The sequence below is a fragment of the Stegostoma tigrinum genome, chromosome 30, assembly GCF_030684315.1.
Source record: "Stegostoma tigrinum isolate sSteTig4 chromosome 30, sSteTig4.hap1, whole genome shotgun sequence".
In the NCBI taxonomy this organism is placed as follows: Eukaryota; Metazoa; Chordata; class Chondrichthyes; order Orectolobiformes; family Stegostomatidae; genus Stegostoma; species Stegostoma tigrinum.
In genome coordinates, this window is record NC_081383.1 from 13,216,060 (window position 1) to 13,228,345 (window position 12,286).

At 46.1% G+C, this 12,286-nt stretch overlaps 1 protein-coding gene across 10 annotated transcripts in view; it reads left to right on the top strand.

The window, feature by feature from the left end:
- The window catches only part of LOC125465812 (transducin-like enhancer protein 4), a 213,924-nt gene that overhangs the window by 25,698 nt on the left and 175,940 nt on the right, over window positions 1-12,286 (top strand). The window lies entirely within an intron of this gene.

Below are 12,286 nucleotides of genomic sequence, written 5' to 3' on the forward strand. Positions count from 1 at the left end.
CAGGCCCATTCGGCCTCCTTCAGAATTCTTCTGACGAAGGGTCACTAGACTCCAAATGCTTTCTCTTCACAGTTGCTGCCAGACCTGCTGAGTTTCTGCAACAATGCCTACTTTTGTTTTGAATTCCCAACATCTGCAGTTCTTTGATTTTTCTTTTTTGTTTAGCCTCAAAGGTCTGAACTGGGGCCTGGTGCAAGGCTGCCCACTATCTTACGTGGCAGCAGGAAAATGATGAGTAGAACACACTCCCTCTTACTGTGTCCGTCTTTCCAATCTGCACACCCCTAGCCTGTCCCTAAAAAGCTGGTGAAATCCGGGCCCACCTGCTCGAGTGAGCAGCGGGGATTTAGGAGATTGGGCCTGACCAGAGAACTTCCCTGTACTCGTTGCATATATCACACATGCTTCAAACAGCCCATCTCAGATGCAAGGGATATCTTCTGAATCAGCTCTCCTTACTCTGGGGTCACTTACTTGGGGAAATGACATTTGAAGAAAGCAGTTCTGCTGTAAGATTGACTGTTACCAGGAGATGTTCTGGTGAGATGAATTTGGACAGTCTCTATTCCGTTCCTAGCAGGTACAGAGGACAAAGTGGTGCTTGCAGTAAAACCACAGGGACTATGTGAAACAATGGAGGAGGTAGGATTATGGTAGTCTTGGGCATGCATGAGTCACCAAGGAAATCATCACCTTTTAATTCTCCCTGATGGGAGCTCTCAAGTGAATTGGGGCCAGGGAGCTTGGGGCATTTGATTTTTTTTTTAAATGTAGATGCCAAATACCAGCAATGAGCCCATCTCAAGTGAGGGTAAGTTTTTTCCTTATCCAGGATTTGGAGCTTCAGTGCATGCGAGGTTTGTGGTGCCATCCCTGATGCAGCATGGGTGAGATGCGGGAAAGTATCAAAGCATGCAGCAAGAAAAGCTCTTCTGAGTTTACGTCTCAGTCAGTGTTGTTGAAGATTTCTGGATTGTTTTATTCTGCATTTAACTCTGCAATACCTGATCTGAAAGTGCCTGTATTTCACAGTGATGGCCCAAAGGTGCAAAAGTGTAAATATCAAGGCAGTGTAGTATAAAGAGATAATGGGAACTGCAGATGCTGGAGAATTCCAAGATAATAAAATGTGAGGCTGGATGAACACAGCAGGCCAAGCAGCATCTCAGGAGCACAAAAGCTGACGTTTCGGGCCTAGACCCTTCATCAGAAAGGGGGATGGGGTGAGGGTTCTGGAATAAATAGGGAGAGAGGGGGAGGCGGACCGAAGATGGCGAGTAAAGAAGATAGGTGGAGAGAGTATAGGTGGGGAGGTAGGGAGGGGATAGGTCAGTCCAGGGAAGACGGACAGGTCAAGGAGGTGGGATGAGGTTAGTAGGTAGATGGGGGTGCGGCTTGGGGTGGGAGGAAGGGATGGGTGAGAGGAAGAACCGGTTAGGGAGGCAGAGACAGGTTGGACTGGTTTTGGGATGCAGTGGGTGGGTGGGGGGGGGGGGGGGGGGGGGTGGGGGGGGGGGGGAAGAGCTGGGCTGGTTGTGTGGTGCAGTGGGGGGAGGGGACGAACTGGGCTGGTTTAGGGATGCAGTAGGGGAAGGGGAGATTTTGAAACTGGTGAAGTGCACATTGATACCATTAGGCTGCAGGGTTCCCAGGCGGAATATGAGTTGCTGTTCCTGCAACCTTCGGGTGGCATCATTGTGGCACTGCAGGAGGCCCATGATGGACATGTCATCTAAAGAATGGGAGGGGGAGTGGAAATGGTTTGCGACTGGGAGGTGCAGTTGTTTGTTGCGAACTGAGCGGAGGTGTTCTGCAAAGCGGTCTCCAAGCCTCCGCTTGGTTTCCCCAGTGTAGAGGAAGCCACACCGGGTACAGTGGATGCAGTATACCACATTGGCAGATGTGCAGGTGAACCTCTGCTTAATGTGGAATGCCATCTTGGGGCCTGGGATAGGGGTGAGGGAGGAGGTGTGGGGGCAAGTGTAGCATTTCCTGCGGTTGCAGGGGAAGGTGCCGGGTGTGGTGGGGTTGGAGGGCAGTGTGGACCACAACTTTTCCCCCCGCAGTGATCGAGAACGCCCTTGACTGCGTCTCCCGTATTTCCCGCAACACATCCCTCACACCCCGCCCCCGCCACAACCGCCCTAAGAGGATCCCCCTCGTTCTCACACACCACCCTACCAACCTCCGGATACAACGCATCATCCTCCAACACTTTCGCCATTTACAATCCGACCCCACCACCCAAGACATTTTTCCATCCCCACCCCTGTCTGCTTTCCGGAGAGACCACTCTCTCTGTGACTCCCTTGTTCGCTCCACGCTGCCCAACCCCACCACAGCCGGCACCTTCCCCTGCAACAGCAGGAAATGCTACACTTGCCCCCACACCTCCTCCCTCACCCCTATCCCAGGCCCCAAGATGACATTCCACATTAAGCAGAGGTTCACCTGCACATCTGCCAATGTGGTATACTGCATCCATTGTACCCGGTGTGGCTTCCTCTACATTGGGGAAACCAAGCGGAGGCTTGGAGACCGCTTTGCAGAACACCTCCGCTCAGTTTGCAACAAACAACTGCACCTCCCAGTCGCAAACCATTTCCACTCCCCCTCCCATTTTCTAGATGACATGTCCATCATGGGCCTCCTGCACTGCCACAATGATGCCACCTGAAGGTTGCAGGAACAGCAACTCATATTCCGCCTGGGAACCCTGCAGCCTAATGGTATCAATGTGGACTTCACCAGTTTCAAAAATCTCCCCTTCCCCTACTGCATCCCTAAACCAGCCCAGTTTGTCCCCTCCTCCCACTGCACCACACAACCAGCCCAGTTCTCTCTCTCTTCCCCCCCCCCCCCCCCCCACACACACACACCCACTGCATCCCAATACCAGTCCAACCTGTGTCTGCCTCCCTAACCGGTTCTTCCTCTCACCCATCCCTTCCTCCCACCCCAAGCCGCACCCCCATCTACCTACTAACCTCATCCCACCTCCTTGACCTGTCCGTCTTCCCTAGACTGACCTATCCCCTTCCTACCTCCCCACCTACACTCTCTCCACCTATCTTCTTTACTGTCCATCTTCGGTCCGCCTCCCCCTCTCTCCCTATTTATTCCAGCTCCCTCTCCCCATCCCCCTCTCTGAAGGGTCCAGGCCCGTAACGTCAGCTTTTGTGCTCCTGAGATGCTGCTTGGCCTGCTGTGTTCATCCAGCCTCACATTTTATTATCTTGCAGTGTAGTATAAACCCAGTTTTTATCATGCACTTAGCTTTTCAGCATTCATTAGGATCCAGCACAGGAACACTGGCTAACATTTCACATTAGCCCATGTAAGTCAAGGTAATGAAACAAATTGTCATATTTTCTGTATTGTCTTATTAGTCTTCATCCCCAACTCAGACCAGGAAGCTACTCTTCACAAAGAGAAAAAGGACTGACTTTGGTTCTCCTGGTCCCAGCTGCACTGACTGTCTTCTTTTCCCTGATACATTAGGATATCCTCATTTGTTTAGGAGCACAGAAGTAAATTTGTTTGACCCTGTTGTATTGTTCCAGTGACTGTGATTCAGACAAGACCATAAAACTTCTTCCAGTCTTGTCAATGGCTTAGATATTTAAAGGTTCCATTGTATAACTTCGAAGTGCAAGGCGTTCATACGATCATTACAATGTTGCAGCATTGAGCTGCCCAGCTAGGCTATCAAGCCTGTGCCCTCTCTGATCTCTCCATGTGGGATCTGTTCATTCCAGCATGCAGTTGATATTCACTCTTTCCAAGTCATGGACTGTATTCACATCGAAAAGAATTTTTGGCTTAAACAATGAATTACAGCAGCAAAATTCAACCATTCTGTGCATGGAACTTTTTTGAATTCTTAATGTAATCACAAAAGAATTAAATATACACGCTTTTGTCAGCGTTGTGCTGACCAAGGGTATTTTTCTTTATAACCCTTTATAATTTTGACCTCCTCAATCATCTTAGTGAGAACAGCCCCAGCTACTCAAGTCTTCCTTTTTATTATTTAAGATCTCATTCCTCAAATCCAGCTAAGCGAATGCTACTTATGTCCTTGTAATTTTAATATCCTGCCTGCCCAGGCTTTCCAAATGGAATAACATACTCCATCTGTGGCTTAAACAAGGCTCGGTACAAGTCTGTCCTCAACGTTCAGTGAATCTAAATTTAAAACAAAAACCACAAGATCCAACTTCCCTGTAATTTTTAATAACCTGTGTTAATAAATATGGTAAAGATCGCATTATCTGCCACAGGTTAGGAATGGATAATGCTGGTAAATCTCAAACGTTGATTAATTGAAGGAATAGTGACCAAGACAGTAACCATGTGCTGTTCAGTCATTTTGCACCGAAATTTGGTGGATTTCATGGAGGGTTTCTGTCTGTGACCCCGAACAAGATTTCTCACTTTTTTTTTCTTTTGAAACTCTCCTTGTTGCCTATACACCATGCCTCTACGGTGCCCCCGCTCATCCTATCTTCCCACTTACCGAAGAGGTAAAAGTGCTCACCACTGCTGGGACCAGCTGGGATTCTTTCCATTACAGGAAAGTTAGGGCTGATTGTGACCAAGATGTATCTCCCACGCTGCTTATATTTCAGATGACTTCAGACCCTCCTGCGTAAGGGCCTGATTAATGCAATTGCCCTTTGCAGAGCCTCTCGTTGCTGACTGAGTAGACCCTGCACTCAGAAATAAACCATTGTGCCCCCTCTGGGTATGGTCACAGCTGTTTCCCACTGTCAGTGTGTCTTTGATTTGAATAAGAATGGGAGACAATGCAGGTCACACTTGCCTTTGTCCTTTCGAACTGGCACAGCCTACCAAGCCTGTTGATATTGAACTTTGGATGTTCCCATGCAGTTCATCTGAATCAACAACTGTGTCTCAACATTACCCCCTAAGCCTCAACCCTACAATGCCAGCTGTCATGATGCCCTGCCTCCTCTCTCTCTACCCCAACAAACCCAAGGGCATTTTGGCTGTCAATCCCCATTTCCCCCTCTCCACCCCCCCAAAAAAAAACACTTGCATGTTGAGTTTCGCCCCTTCTTAACTATTGTCCTTCTGCATCCCAGCAACCCATCTGTTGTACTTTTCAGCTATCTGTCCTCTGTTGGTTGAAAAAAGAATTCTACAAGGTGGTCAAACACAATGTTGCAACTGGAATTACCTGCAAACTGACCCTGATTAACTGCTTAGTAATTCAATATTTGTGTTGTAAGCTTTAATGGAGTTTACCAGCCAGTGTGTGCTGGCCAACACTCCTTCCTCAAACAAATGGTGCCCGAAAGCAAGTGACCTTGAGTTTCTCCCGTATTTGCTGGATGATGCTGCCATTGAATGGTTGTCTTATTTGTCCATCTAACATCTGAAACTGCACTACAAAAGTACACATGAAACACATGATGAATACATGTACACAGTGAATTTGGAGGTAACTAGACTTGCCTGCAGCTGGATTGGTTTCAGTACAATCTAATAGCATGAGAGATTACGCTAGAGCTGCTGAATGGCCTGCTTCTGCTCTTACATCCCTATTACTGATTTGTTGGCAACAACCCTGGGATTTATTAATAATTTCCAAAGATCAGGGCATTGATAAAAGCATTTAGAGGGACAAACTCGCGTTTGTACAGGATCTTTCATGATTAGCAAGCACTTCAAAGCACTTTACATCCAATGAAATACTTTTGGAGTGTAGCTGGCATTTTAACATAGGTTGTGTGTGGATCCAAAAGTATTAGATCATCTTGTAAACCCTGCTAACATTTTTTAAAGTTAACTGGATAACTTCGCACATGAGTTCTTACACTGGAGAACTAAACTCTATTGGAGCGGTCAGCTTTTTTCCCTGCAATGTTTTTGTCCGTCAGATTCTCATTGTTGTTGAAGCATAGCGTGATCGTTGTTTTGTGGAGGCACTGTTCTGTCCTCAGATTCGTCATAAACTCTCACCCAGCCCTACCAATATCATTATTGGATAGGGTGGAGATTCCCACAGGAAATAACGCGTCCTCAGTAATGACATACACTAATGGTTATTAATGTGAAAAATATGCAGTCGAATAATGCAAAGCCGAAATAAGAGGGGACATAGTGTCCTTGCCAAAGGAGAGGGATAATGAAAGGCTGACCTCATGACTGTGGTTGAGTTCCTCCTTTAACTGATTGGCTTCTCAAGTTAATGAACAAACCGTTTCAAAGTGGTGTCCTGGCTTTCTGCTTTGTTTCTCAACAACCAGACCAGAAGGGGGAAGTTTTCCAACTTGCACACACAAAACCAGAATTATTACAGAGCTGAAACAGGCCATTTGGCCCATTGTGTCTGTGCTCTGTCTGAGCATGTTGACTCAATACCAACCTCCTGCCTTTCCCTGTAGCCCTGTGCATCGTTTCCATTTAAATAATCATCTGATATCCCCATGAATGCCTCCATCGAACCCCCCCCCCCCCCCCCTCGCTGGGTGAAAAAATAATTTCATGCCTGGTGTTTACTTCTTTTGTAAAACGTTTTAAGTTTCTCAATCCTCTTGAGAGTAGGAATACTCTTCCTCTTTCTACACTGCCCAGACAGTTTTTTCCAAATCTCAAACTGTCTGATCTCCTCTTCACATTCTCCTTTCCAGTGGGCTGATTCCAGATGGCTTCAGGTTTAACTCCAACACACTTACCCCTTGCCCCTCCTCAGCCAGACCGGCCTTGCTGGGCTCACCGATACTGGTGGCCAGCTACAAAAGCCGTAAGCAAGATACTGGAACAACATAAAAGGAGTGGAAGTATTTGCTAATTCCTATGAGATGGAATAAGGTGGGAGGAGGACTGGGTAGAATATAAACGCTCGTAGAGCCCCTGTTCTGCTGACTAACTTGTGTCTGCACTGTAGTGTATCATGTACTTAGTTTGAAACAGCTGTTCTATCATGATATTACAGCAGGGCTTACAACAAAGTCATGTTTCTGGTTCATAATTTAAGATTTAAATGCAGCCTGCAGAGATCTAATTGTACAGCAACAGAACAGCAAGGGTGACTTTTTTAAATGCTGACTGGTGGCAAAGAATTCCAACCAAATTTCTTTTAGTTAGTTGCTGTAACACCAAATATTATTGCTGAAGCATTATGTCATCTGTGGAGAGACTCAATCTGGCATCCTGAGGGAATGGCGTTGAAGTAAATACAGATAATCTGGGCTTTGAGAGGCTACAGCAGTCTAGCCACTGGAACTGTGCTTCTTGATTTCATCCTTGGAGCCAGTTTCCAATGATGCAATCAGCTCTTTGCTTCTGTAAAAGGTGACTTCTGGATGGATCACTGGGTTAATGAGTTTGCTGGACTATTTCACCCCCACAAAAACCAACTCGCACCAGAAGATCTTGGGCTTTGAATCCCAGACTGCGCACTGTTGTGGTGCGATAGGCAATGAAGAATTACAAATCAGGCAAGATCCTAACCTTTCTTTTCCCAATCGCTCTCCTGTGACCTCTGTGTATAAATATTTGTCTTGCCTTTAGTGTCCTACTTTATCTATTATCACTGCCCCTGTGGGTTCCAGAAGTCTCGACCTCCTTCTGTAAATCCATCTCTGTGGCATCAATCTGATGGCTTCAGGGAGTTGTGGCCAGGGTTCTTCAATCTTTTGATTGCAGCCTCCTCCGCTCCCCTTGCGCTCTCTTTCCTCCGTTCTGCCAGTTGTACTGCACACTCTAAAGCTGTCCCTCTCACTGAGCCTGGAATGCCCATTGCAATCGTCTCTCCGACTACTTCAAGTCTCTTGATTGCCCATGTTACAGCCTCTGGCGAAGCGGTCTCCATGTTGAGAGCTCTTGATCGATGCAAGTTGTTACTGATGTGATTCCTGTCACCATCTGAGGCTAATTGGTGGAGATGGTTTCTACAAATTGCCGTGGTTCCTGCCTGGAGGAAGAGACAATGTTACGGAGATCAGGCAGCGACACCAGGAAATGGCTGGCTTTTATACTTGCCGTCTGTTCTTTTGACAGTGAAGTGTGACAGACTTGAAACACATTAATGAAGGCCACTCAGCAAGAAATGCCCCGACTGCAAAGCATAAAGAAATATGCAATATAATACTTCAGTGTTTTTTAAAAAAAACCCAGCATGTCAAATTTCACTTGCTGCAACTGTCAAATTTCTTGTTCCAGGTTACTACATCAGAATGCAACTAGACAAGTGATGGGACTGAAAAATGGCCATCCAGTATGTCTACTACTGTCCTTACAGTCTCCATTCTCACTGTTACAATCCTTGGATATAGGGTAGCACAGTAGACTGGGAGATACTGCACAGGGTTGGAAGGGGGAAAAAGGCCTGACTTAATCTTTTGAGCTGTTAGTAGAAATGACCAGCTGGTCCCATGTGTTCATTTGCCTTTAGACCCCCCCAACATTCTGCACCTTGCCCGTCATCTCAAGCCTAGGGAAGCGGTCTGAAGCTGGAACTACTTTCTCTTCCAGTTCTTACCTGATTACTCCCTCTGTATGTACAAGACTGAACATTGTGAGCGGGCTACCCTGGTCAAACCCTGCCCCTCCCACCTGATGGTCACAAAATAATGGAGGGTCAACCAGGAGGGGTTAGGGCTGACATCTCACTTGATTCTTATCGACCTTTGTAAATTTATTCACGGGATGAGGGCATCACTGGCGGGGCCAGCAGTTATTGCCCAACCCCAAGTGCCCAAAGGGCAGTTAAGTGTCAACCCAGATTGCTGTGGTTGGAGCCATGTGAAGGCCTGACCGGGTAAGGATGGCACTTTCCTTCCCTAAAGGGCATTAGTGAACCAGGTGGGCATTTTGTGACCAGTGACCATAGTTTAATGGTCACTGGCTTCCTCATTTTTAGATATTTATTAAATTCAAATCCCACCGTCTGCCATGGCAGGATTTGAACCCCATGTCCCTAGGCTTAATAGTTTTAATGTTAATACTACTAAGCCACACCTTCCTGCCTTTCTCCTCATGCAATGCCTGACAGACCCTGAACTTCCAGTTTGGTTTTTTTCTTTTCCTGTGATTTATTTCAGAAATCAGCAATAAGTTTTTACTTTCAAGCCTCCTCGTTTCGGGGGATATTCCCATTCATAAAGTTAAAATTTGACACTGGGTTGTGATGTTCCTTTTCCTTGGTTACTAGCCCCACTGCTGCCTCCATTGCTCAAATTCCCCAATGGAATTCAACTGGTGCTGACACTTTTCTTAAAAGAAATCTAACAAGTTTAGAAAAGAGGGAGAGGACTTTGTTCTGTGGCACTTTACATATGTCCCGGGAAAATGTAATCTCTGTGCAGCTGGGAGGCATTGCAGCTTTAAAACAAAGAATTACTGGTTAATATTTTCCAGCCGTTCCAGTATTAAATTCCAGCAAAGCCCCCTCCTCCCGGTGATCTCACTTAAACTAGTGATTGAAGATTCCGGTCAATGTTATTTATATCCTGAAGATAAAATACACCATACACCAAAGCAGCAGGCTGTGAGATGTTTATAATGTATGGACTCCCGTCGTGGTGTTTCTTCTGGAGGAAGAACCTGAATCTAGTGCAGTTCCGAAGGAAAGCTCCTTCAGTTTAGGTCATGGCTCTGATCTGCTAGTGCCCTAAGCTGTGGTTATTAAGTAGCTTGTCTGCTCAAGTCGAAGAATTTATTGGATGATATTCTGGTGGAGAAGGTACAGGTGGCTGAAATAGCCCCCTGTGTTCTGGGCTGCAGGTGTCATGCAAAGTCTACCCTGGGTCCTAATGAGCTGAGAAATCTCTAGTGAGGTATGCTGGCGGAAATAAAGGAGAGCTGAAGTTCAATGGAAATCTGAGGTCCCTGGTGTAGAAGCAAGTTAGGGTCTAGTCAACAGAGATATTTTAAGGTGCTGTTGCAGAATTCCTCCCAGGCTAGGCATTGCCAAAAAGTCAAGCAAGAAAGCTTCTTGCAGTCGATTGAAAGTTGATCTCTAAGTAAGTTGGACAGTTGACCTGTAACAGGTGGCTTTAACTGGTAGATTTAGATTTGAGGTGTCTACATAACTAGGAAGAAGGATGTGTGGTGGAAGAGGTTTAAGTGAGGTAGCAGGTGGTATTGTTGCTAAAATGCCAATAACGCATTTACAAAGGAGAGAAACCTGATCTGTCCGTTTGGGCGCCATCTCAGAACCCTGTTTAGGGAGATGCCCAAACTGGAGACTAGCTAATCTGTGATAATGGGAACTGCAGATGCTGGAGAATTCCAAGATAATAAAATGTGAGGCTGTTTAGGATCACACCAAGCAATCCTTTAACTTGCCCAAATTATATGGTGATACAATGTTTAATGTTTGCTCATCGTGTGTGGTGGTTTTTGTGCAATATCTCTTAGGAGTTGGGCAGCAGCTGAAGACAACACACTTGTTTAACTGTTGCACAATCTTAAGGCCAAACTTGGTTAAACCAAATAATGTTAGAGAGCTTCGAAGAGTGTAGTCAGCCAAATGCTTATTTCATGCTGCTAGAAAAACACCATCAACTTTAATGTTACATACGTTCTGAACTCGTACATTTCACTTGGCACTCATTGTTAGTGCCATCGACATCTTGGAATTACACTCCGCAATACCTTTCTATCAAGGTTTAAGAAGTCTTGGTGCCACCAGCACGTGCTGGGTAATTCGAGTGGCATTAGCTCTCAAACCCCTTTTAACAGTGGAAAAAAAATTAACCGCATCCAGTCCAAAGGGCTGATTGCCTCTCCAATAACATTAATATTGAGCTCGAGCTGGACGTTGCTGAGTGGAACTCTGCTCTCACTGTTAGTGGCAACACCCACGCTTTTCCCCCTCTCCCTTACTCCTATGTACTCTGTGTGCATTCAGGCAGTATTCACTGCTTGGGAGGGCTGGAAATTGGTGGCATGGTGGGTCAGTGGTTTGCACTGTTGGCTGACAGTGCCAGAGACCTGGATTCTATTCCAGCCTGGGGTGACTGTGTGGAGTTTGCACAGTCTCCCTGTGACATCATGGGTTTCCTCCAAAGATATGCAGATTGGGTGGTTTAGCCATGGGAAATGTGGGGTTACAGGGAGAGGGTCGGGGGTGGAGCTGGGTGGGGTGCTCTTTAGAGGGTTGGTGTGGACTAAATGGACCCAATGCCCTGTTCCCACACTATAGGCATTCTATGAAATTGCTCGGATGGCATAGCCAGTTTGAGATCTGGACTATGTTTCTCACCAGCCCCATGATAATCTTTCAGTTGGGTTGCTGCCTTGTGACACATGCCTTGCTCTGTTCACTGTGTCCTACGTTGCTGTCAGCACTCTCAGAAAAATCTTCATTCTTGCCCCTCACCCCTTCCCCAGCATCCTGAGATGGCAGCAGGATTAACTGATGAGAAAAGTATCCCTTTAAAAATGAAAAGAAAATTTGGAAGTAAAGGCGAAACCATTTTCCACAATTATCCTGACATCAGTCGAATGTTATAGATCCAGTGCCATATGGAAGAAACCAATTTATTGCCAAAGTTTAATGATACTTCACTTTAATGACCTTATGGCTGCTGACGGCCTGTGTTTGCCATTTGAGTACATTGTGAAATAACTTCTGAAGAAGAGTCACACTGGATTTGAAACATTTCAACTCTTTCTGTATTCACAAGATCTGCCATATCAGTTGATTTTTATCCAGCACTTTCATTTTATTGTGGAAAAGCCTGGTATTTAACTGTGTTGCCCACTATATCAGCTCAGTCGGGCTCAACTTTAAAAAGTCAATGATCTTTCAGCCTCCAGTCACTTAACAGCTTGATTCTATGGTGGCTCAGTGGTTAGCCCTCCTGCCTCTCAACACCAGGGACCTGCGTTCAAATCCACCCTTTGGCGGCTGGCTCTGTGGAGCTTGCACGCTCTCCCTCTGTCTGTGTGGGTTTGCTCCCAGGTGCTGTGGTTTTCTCCCACAGGCCGAAGATGTACAGGTTAGCTTGATTGGCCATGGTAAATTATCCATCGTCAGTCTCTCTCTCTTACACCCCCACCCCTGTCTCTCTAACAATGCTGTAGGTCTATGATGACTTTTTTTAATTGAGTCTCCCACGTTCTATTAGCAGCCATATTCACTGGTTTCATGTTGTTTGGGGAAAGCCCTGACTCTTTCAAGCAGTGATTGGTGAAGAGAGAAGTCCTTTTTAATTGTATATGGATTGGAATTTCCATGGTATCTGGCGAGGGTTGGCATTTCCATTGTGGGTCACGCTTTGGAACCCAAAAACAATACAACAGATGT